Source organism: Lepidochelys olivacea (assembly GCF_965140295.1).
Source record: "Lepidochelys olivacea isolate rLepOli2 genome assembly, chromosome: 24".
NCBI lineage: Eukaryota > Metazoa > Chordata > Testudines > Cheloniidae > Lepidochelys > Lepidochelys olivacea.
This window is the reverse complement of record NC_140434.1, coordinates 11274818-11282043: the sequence shown is the minus strand read 5'-3', so window position 1 is coordinate 11282043 and position 7226 is coordinate 11274818. Positions and strand designations below refer to the sequence as shown.

Sequence of the window (7226 nt, the reverse complement as noted above, 5' to 3'; positions counted from 1 at the left end):
GTCATCCAAGTGATCCCTCTCCTCCAACTGGGCAATCAGCTGTTCCTTGGTGGACCTCCCAACGCGCAGCCCCCTCTGCCTGCACAGCTCCACCAGGTCTTTCTTAAGGCGTTTAGCGTACATCTCCCTGCTGGCCACTCGCAGGCCTGGGCAGCTTTCTACGGTTTCCAGGAAAAACCCCTCATGTGCCAGTCCTTCTTGAGGTCACCACCTCTTTGCCAGGGTCGAGCTGCAGACTCCTCCGCCCCTGGGACCGCTCGCTGCAATCCCCCGGGGGACCCTGTTACTGCAAAAGTCCTTCTCTCTGGTCACACACTCCCAGGGGTTAACCGCCCCCTGAAACTGTCTCTCTCTGAATCTTCAGCACGCCTGGTCCCCGTCAATCCCCCTTCGTTTTACTGTTCCCCAGTCACTTACTGCAGGAAGCGCCGTTCACGGGGTGCAGTACATCCCACCTCTGCCACCAGTTGTCACGGAGTGTGGGAGAGTCCAGGCCCTGCACCCCTCTTTCTGGGACTCTCAGCCAGCCAGTAAAACAGGTTTATTGGACAACAGGAACACAGTCCAAAACAGAGCTTGTGGGTACAACCAGGATCCCTCAGTCAAGTCCTTCTGGGGGAGCAGGGAGCTTAGACCCCAGCCCTGGGGTTCCCTGCGTTCCTCCACCCAGCACCAAACTGAAAACTAAACCCCCCCAGCAGGCTCCCTCCTGCAGCCTCTGTTCACATTCCTGGGCAGAGGTGTCACCTCCCCCTCCCCCTCCTGGCTCAGGTGACAGGCTCTCAGGTCTCCCATCCCCAGGGCATATTCCCAGGTCAACACTCCCCCCTCCCTGCTGCGTCACATAGTCACATCCACCTCCTCCAGCAACGTGGACCCTTCACCTGTTAAGCACACATTTGCTGAGTGTGCGGTGAAGGTTTCTTGTATGGCACACATTATGATGAATTTTGCCAGTGCAGTGTGTGTGTTACTCTTTCTTTCTTTCGATGGAAACACTTTCTATGGTCATTCTCAGCATCTCACTGATAATTACTAATATCAGTAGTGTGTAACAAGGTTACGGGTTGGTCTTTCTCCTTATCGCTTAGAGGTGATGCGCCAGGGGGGACGACGGGACATGTGGGCTCAAGTACTCCCCCAGATTGGCCTGCTGGGGGCAGGGAGGGAGACTCTCTGGTGGTGGTGGTGAGGGGGGACAGGACATGCCAGCTGGTCCTGGTCTCTCTGGTGGGAGGGGAGGAGGAGATGTCCCAGCTGGTTCCAGTCTCTCTGGTGGGAAGGAAGGGGAGAGACGTCCTGGGTGGTCCCGGTCTCTCTAATGGGAGGGAAGGGGAGAGATGTCGTGGGTGGTCCCAGTCTTCTGGTGGGAGGGAAGGAGGATATGGTCTGGCCAAGGCCTGGTCTGTCTGGTGGGAGGGAAGGGAGGCTTGGCTGCTGGAAGCTCGTCCGTCTGCAGTTGAGGAACATGAGAGAGGAGAGCTCTGGGCTCGGGTTTCCCCACCTCCCCCAGGATGGACTTTGCTGAATGTTCCTAATTTCTGTGCTAACTAGCTCTGCCCTATGCTGTGTTCCCAATAATAACTCGTCTGTGTTACCTGCTGGCTGGGTTCACTGCTGATTGTGGGGGTGGGGTGCATGGCCCCTTTGTGGAGAGGGTTCCCCAGGTGTTCCATCCAGGGGGACTCCCTGGGGGAGCTCATGGCATGGAGCAGGGCACTGAGCGCTCCAAGGTCAGAGCCAGGAGGCTGCCCTAGGCAGAATGAGCCCTGAGGGGTGTCACACTGCAAGAGGGTCCTGCCTGAACCTCATTCAGAGCAGCTCCAGACCACTGAGCCTGTGCTCTGTGACAGAGGGGAGAGGGGGAGAGGTCCTGGCCAGTGTCTGTCACCTGGAGATGAGGAAGAAGCAGCAATTGAAGCCGCCAGAGACCAGCACAACAGAAATGAGAGCAGCGATTCTTCCTGGGGCTTTGGCCCCTAGGAGCTCCCAGATACGGCTCCCCTCTTCCCAGAATCCTGGGCCACCATCTCCTCATGCTGCCTCCTCTGGCCCTGCTGCAGCCGGCCCCACTCTGGGAGGAGAGGCAGTGGCTTGGCGAGGGCATACTTGCATAAAGCAGGAGTCCGCTGAGGAGGAAATTGGGAACGTAGTGTGTGCAACCTGGGCCCTGTCCCCAGGAAAATTCTGGGTGAGCCCCAGCCTCGTTCTGCGTCCTGTGCCAGGAACAGTCCTAGGCACACACGCTGCCCATGACGCGTCTCCATGTACAGACCACATGGCATGGAGCACAGAGGGCACCGTTCCCTGGAGCTGAACTTTCCAGGCCCGGGACTCCTCGGAGGGGCTGGCGAATGCACGCTGGAAGTGGGGGTGCTGGAGGCTAACGGTCCCCTGCACGGGAGGCAGCGCTGGTGTCACCAGATTGCTCTGCGGGGGCTGAGCCCAGGGAGGTCTCAGCACTATGCAGGGATGGGGTGGTTCTTTCTTTGTGGGGGTGACTCAGCACGGGCTGCCCTTACCCAGGAGCCAGCATGGTGCTGGGGGAGCTGTGCTCCTGGGAATGCCACCCTTGGGATGAAACCCTGAGCGCCTAGGCCTGGTAGCTCACTTGGCATGATGCAGGAGCCAGAAGCGCCAGCACTATCCAGGGGCAGGGGTGGGGTGGGTTCTGCACATTGTGGAGACAAACTAGGCCAGGGGTTCTCACAAAAAAAAATTTGGTGGCCCTAGAGTGCAGCCACCAACTCTGACAGTTTTTCCTAAAATACCTAATTAACTTTTGCAGACTGAATAATACCAATAATGCAGAGTTGTCTCTATTCTTTCCTGGACCTACACAAAACAGAAACACAAATAAGGTGCATTGCACTTTTTTGTCTTGTTTGTTGTTGCTTTTTTGGTTGCTTTTTTCTTTTTTTCTTTTTTTTTGACTTGCTGGCTAGTAAGTCTGCTGTGAAAAGTGATATTAACATACAAGTACCACTTTTCACAGCAGCAGACTTACTCAACCCCGGCAAGCCCAGGGACAAATTAAGCCTTGGATGGGAAGGTGGGTAGGGAGACAGTGGGGGCCAGGAGCAATAGGAGGGCTGGAGGCTGGGGATGGCACTCACCACTGCACAGCCAAGGCCTGAGCCCAAAGCCCCACAGCCAGATTCCAGGGCCCAAGCCTGAAGCCCTACGGCTGGGGGAAGGACCCTGCCACTACTCAGCCAAAGCCTGGAGCCAGAGGCAACGGTGGCAGGGGGGTGGGGAGGTGAGCCCAAGGCCAGAGCCCGCTGCTGCATGGCCAGGGAACTGAGCCAAAAGCCCCATGCCCGGGGGATGGGGCCCAGGGATGGAGCCTGGAGATGGAGCCTGAAACCCCATAGCCAGAGCCAGAGGCCCTGTGTCATGGAATCACAGGGCAATGCTCTGGAACTACTCCATATGAAGCCAGCCAGGACTCTGGGGCAGCCTCTTCTTTCTGAGCATACTGTCGCCAGGGCAAGAAGCTCACACAGCTTCAACCTTCCTGGATCTGACCTCGGCGCATTCAGCATCCCCTTCCACACTGTGCACTTCCCACAGTGAGTCCGCCCAGGTGAGGCTCCTGGGGAAGCCAGAGAGCCCTGCACCCCAACTCCGCAGTCAGGAGTGACTCTCAGCCAGCCGGTAAAACAGAAGGTTTATTATTAGACAGGAACACAGTATAGAACAGAACTTGTTAGCACAGAAATCAGTGACTTTCAGTCAAGTCCATCTTGGGGAGTCCTGGGCCAGAAGCCCTGGACTCCCCCTCTTCCAGTCCCCACAAGCAGACTTCCAGCTTCCAGTGACCCAATCTCAGACACCATCATTGCTCCTCCCCCTTCTCTTTGTCTCGCTTCCTGTGCAAAGAGTCACCTGGTCGCATCCCCCTCCTGGGTCTCAGGTTAGGAAGGGCACCAGCCATAGCATATGTGCAGGCAGCTGGAGCAGACTCATCTGCCCCTGAGGTCTCAGCCAAAGTCACACACCCCTATTCCCACCACCGAGTTATTGGTGCAGCACACAGGGAAACTGAGGCACACACAGCATTCATGCAAAACTGTAAAATTCACATAGGCTCAACAGTAAGACTCACATACACCATAACAAGGGAAAATCCCCACTTCGTCACACCCTGTCACCCCAGCGCAGAAGCCCAACTCCACTGCCCCCGGGAAGGTGGGGAACTCACTGGCTCTCGACTTCTCCAGCGTTGGTGTCTCCAGAGGGAGCAGGACCCAACCCCTGCTGGCAGCCCTGGGGGAAGGGCCGCTGCTTCCCCCTTCTCATCACTGCCCAAGAGGCTGTGCCCAGTGGTGAGCTGGAGCCAGTTCGCACTGGTTCGCTAGAACCGGTTGTTAAATTTAGAAGCCCTTTTAGAACCGGTTGTTCTGCGAGGGACAACCGGTTCTAAAAGGGCTTCTAAATTTAATTGGACAAAAGTGGCGCCTTAGGCACCGACTCTACAGTGCTTCAGCCCTGGAGCACCCAAAGGGAAAATTTGGTGGGTGCAGAGCACCCACCGGCAGCTCCCTGCCCCACCCCCGGCCCCAGCTCACCTCTGCTCCGCCTCCTCCCCTGAACGCGCCGCCCCGCTCTGCTTCTCCGCCCCCCGGCTTCCCGAGAATCAGCTGTTCGTGCGGGAAGCCGGGGCGGGCTGAGAAGCCGGTGGTGGCTTCGCACTCAGGCCCAGGGAGGCAGAGCGGAGGTGAGCTCGGGCAGGGGCGTGGGGTGTCTCGAGGAGGGCCGCAGCAGGTAACCCGGGGAGGGGGGGTGCGCAGGGGAACCGCTCCTTGCCCCAGCTCACCTCCGCCACCCTCGGCCTGAGCGGGAAGCCGCGGCCTGCTTCTCAGCCCTCCCCGGCTTCCTGCTGAACAGCTGATTCGCTGGAAGCCGGGACAGGGGGTGGAGAAGCAGAGTGGCGTGGTGCGTTCAGGGGCGGAGGTGGAGCGGAGGTGAGCTGGGGCAGGGTGCAGGGCGGGGAGCTGCCGATGGGGGCTCTGCACCCACCAATTTTCCCTGTGGGTGCTCCAGCCCCGGAGCACCCAGGGAGTCGGCACCTAAGGCGACACTTTTGATGTGATCAGTGGGGGGAGCGGCTGCTTCCCCTGCTCCCTCCCAGCTACGCTCCCCCGCCCCTAGGAGCCAGAGGGACCTGCCGGATGCTTCCTGGGAGCTGCCCCAGGTAAGCACTGTGGGGACTCCCCACCTTGCCCCCCGGCAGGTGCCTCTGGCTCTTAGGGGTGGGGTGGGCACCCACTACAGTGGCCCACGAGACCCTCCTGCACGGTTCTGGGGGCAGTCAGGGGACAGGGGAAGAGGGGTGGATGGGGAGGGTCCCAGGGGGTGGGGTGGGCAACGACCCCCTCGTGGGGTGAGGAGGGAACCCGTTGTTAAGATTTTGGCAGCTCATCACTGGCTGTGCCCACAAGAAACACCTGTCCCCACCTGAGAAACGCTGAACTAGGCGATCACGAACTTCATTGCATCTGTCGGCCAAGCTCATTGCCTGCACCAGGTACGTCTTGCAACCCTCCACCCCTTTCCAGGCTCCCTGGGGACTGCTCTGTCATCCGCTCTATTTCAGGGACCTCCTGCAACTTCCCCGTCTCCCCCAAATCAGGCCTCTGCGCCCCCATCCGTGCCATGGCTCCCCCATTGCCCTGCTTACCAGTGGCTCTTGTGGCTCTCCTTTTTCTCCCCCATCCACAGTAGCTTTCTTACCCTGCCTCTGCTGGGAAGGGAGGGGCCAACGGCTGGCACCCCCTCTAGCTCTCACTCCCCCATGGCACAGGCTTTGGGGAGAGAGCACACTGGGAGGGAGGAATTAAACCTCCTTTGCTCTCTCCTCCCACTGTCTCTCCCCCCACCCCGCCCTCCCAGCCCCTGGCTGAGCCTCTGCCCCACGGCTGTCAGGAGGAGCTCAGCAGGGAGAACAGGGAGCAGCAGTTTAAGGCTCTTCTGGTTTTCCAGTTTTCACCAAAATTACTCAAGTTCTGCCTGTTGATGCCTAAAACTTTTACCAGAATGGTGGACTGGATTGGCTGGGGTGTGGCTGTCCCGGATCCCCAGCATCTGGGCCACGCCCTAGCTGTCAAACAGTCCCTTGGAGGAGTCTGTCAGTGTGCCAGCCCCTCACGTGGCCCCACTGTTCCTTAGGGGCAGACCCCATAGTCTCAGCGTCTCTGAGATTGAACCTTCAGGCTCCAGCCTGTTCCAGCTCCTGGAAACCTTCAGCAAGAGGGAGACTGAGCCCAGGCTGCTGTTAGACCCTGGGTGGGGGCAGCGGGGACATGGCACCACCTTGAGGAATTTAACGAGTGTGGTGTCATCTTGGGCAGAGGAGCAGATGGTTTCTTGTTCATCGGCTTTTACTTGCTCTTGGCCTTCTGACTCTCGGTTTTCTTGGGGAGCAACACGGCCTGTGTGTTGGGCAGGACACACCCTTGAGCGATGGTAACTTTCCCCAGGAGCTTGTTAAGCTCCTCATCGTTACGAATGGAGAGCTGCAGGTGTCGGGAGATGATCCTGGTTTTCTTGTTACCCCGCGCCGCGTTGCCAGCCAGCTCCAGAATTTCAGCGGGCAGATACTCCAGCACCGTGGCCATGTAGAGCAGGGTGCCAGCCGCACCTGCTCTGTGTAATTGCCTTTGCTGAGCAGCCGGTGCACACGGCCCACCAGGAACTGCAGCCCAGCCCGCGAGGAGCGAGACTTCGCCTTAGCCCGCACCTGACCTCCCTGCTTTCCTTGGCCCGACATGATTCATGTTCGCTTCAAACGGCATTCACGCTAACAAAAGTAAATTAGAAATAAGGAGCAGATGGTGCCGTCACCGCCCCGGTGAAGCCAGGCGTTGTTCCCACTGGGTGCGCCCAGCCCAGCTCCTGCTGGATAGGGTCCCCATCTCAAAAGCGTCAACCTCACCTGTGCTAACTACCCATCCTTGGCAGCCTCAGCAGAGCGGCACAGTCAAGCCTTCCCCTCTCTGCCTGGAGCGGGTCCCCCAGGGCAGGCTGGTGAGGGGCATTGGCAGAGGGTGAGGTGGGAGAAGTTTGATCTGCAATCAGTTCCATTCACTGGCAGTGCATCTGTCCACAGGGCTGGTCCAGTCAAGCACCTCCTCTCCCCCCCCCCCCATCGCCTCTCCCTAGACTGCTGTCCCAGGTACTTTGAGCCTGCAGAGTCCGAACTGTGCTCAGACACTTCGGTCCCT

At 58.9% G+C, this 7226-nt stretch overlaps 1 pseudogene across 1 annotated transcript; it reads right to left on the bottom strand.

Annotated features, from left to right (window-relative positions):
* Positions 1–6383: 6383 nt before the first annotated feature.
* Positions 6384–6772, bottom strand: LOC311512432 (histone H2A.J pseudogene; annotated as a pseudogene). The gene has a single exon. The product of its transcript is annotated as a histone H2A.J pseudogene (transcript).
* Between the last annotated feature and the right edge of the window lie 454 nt (positions 6773–7226).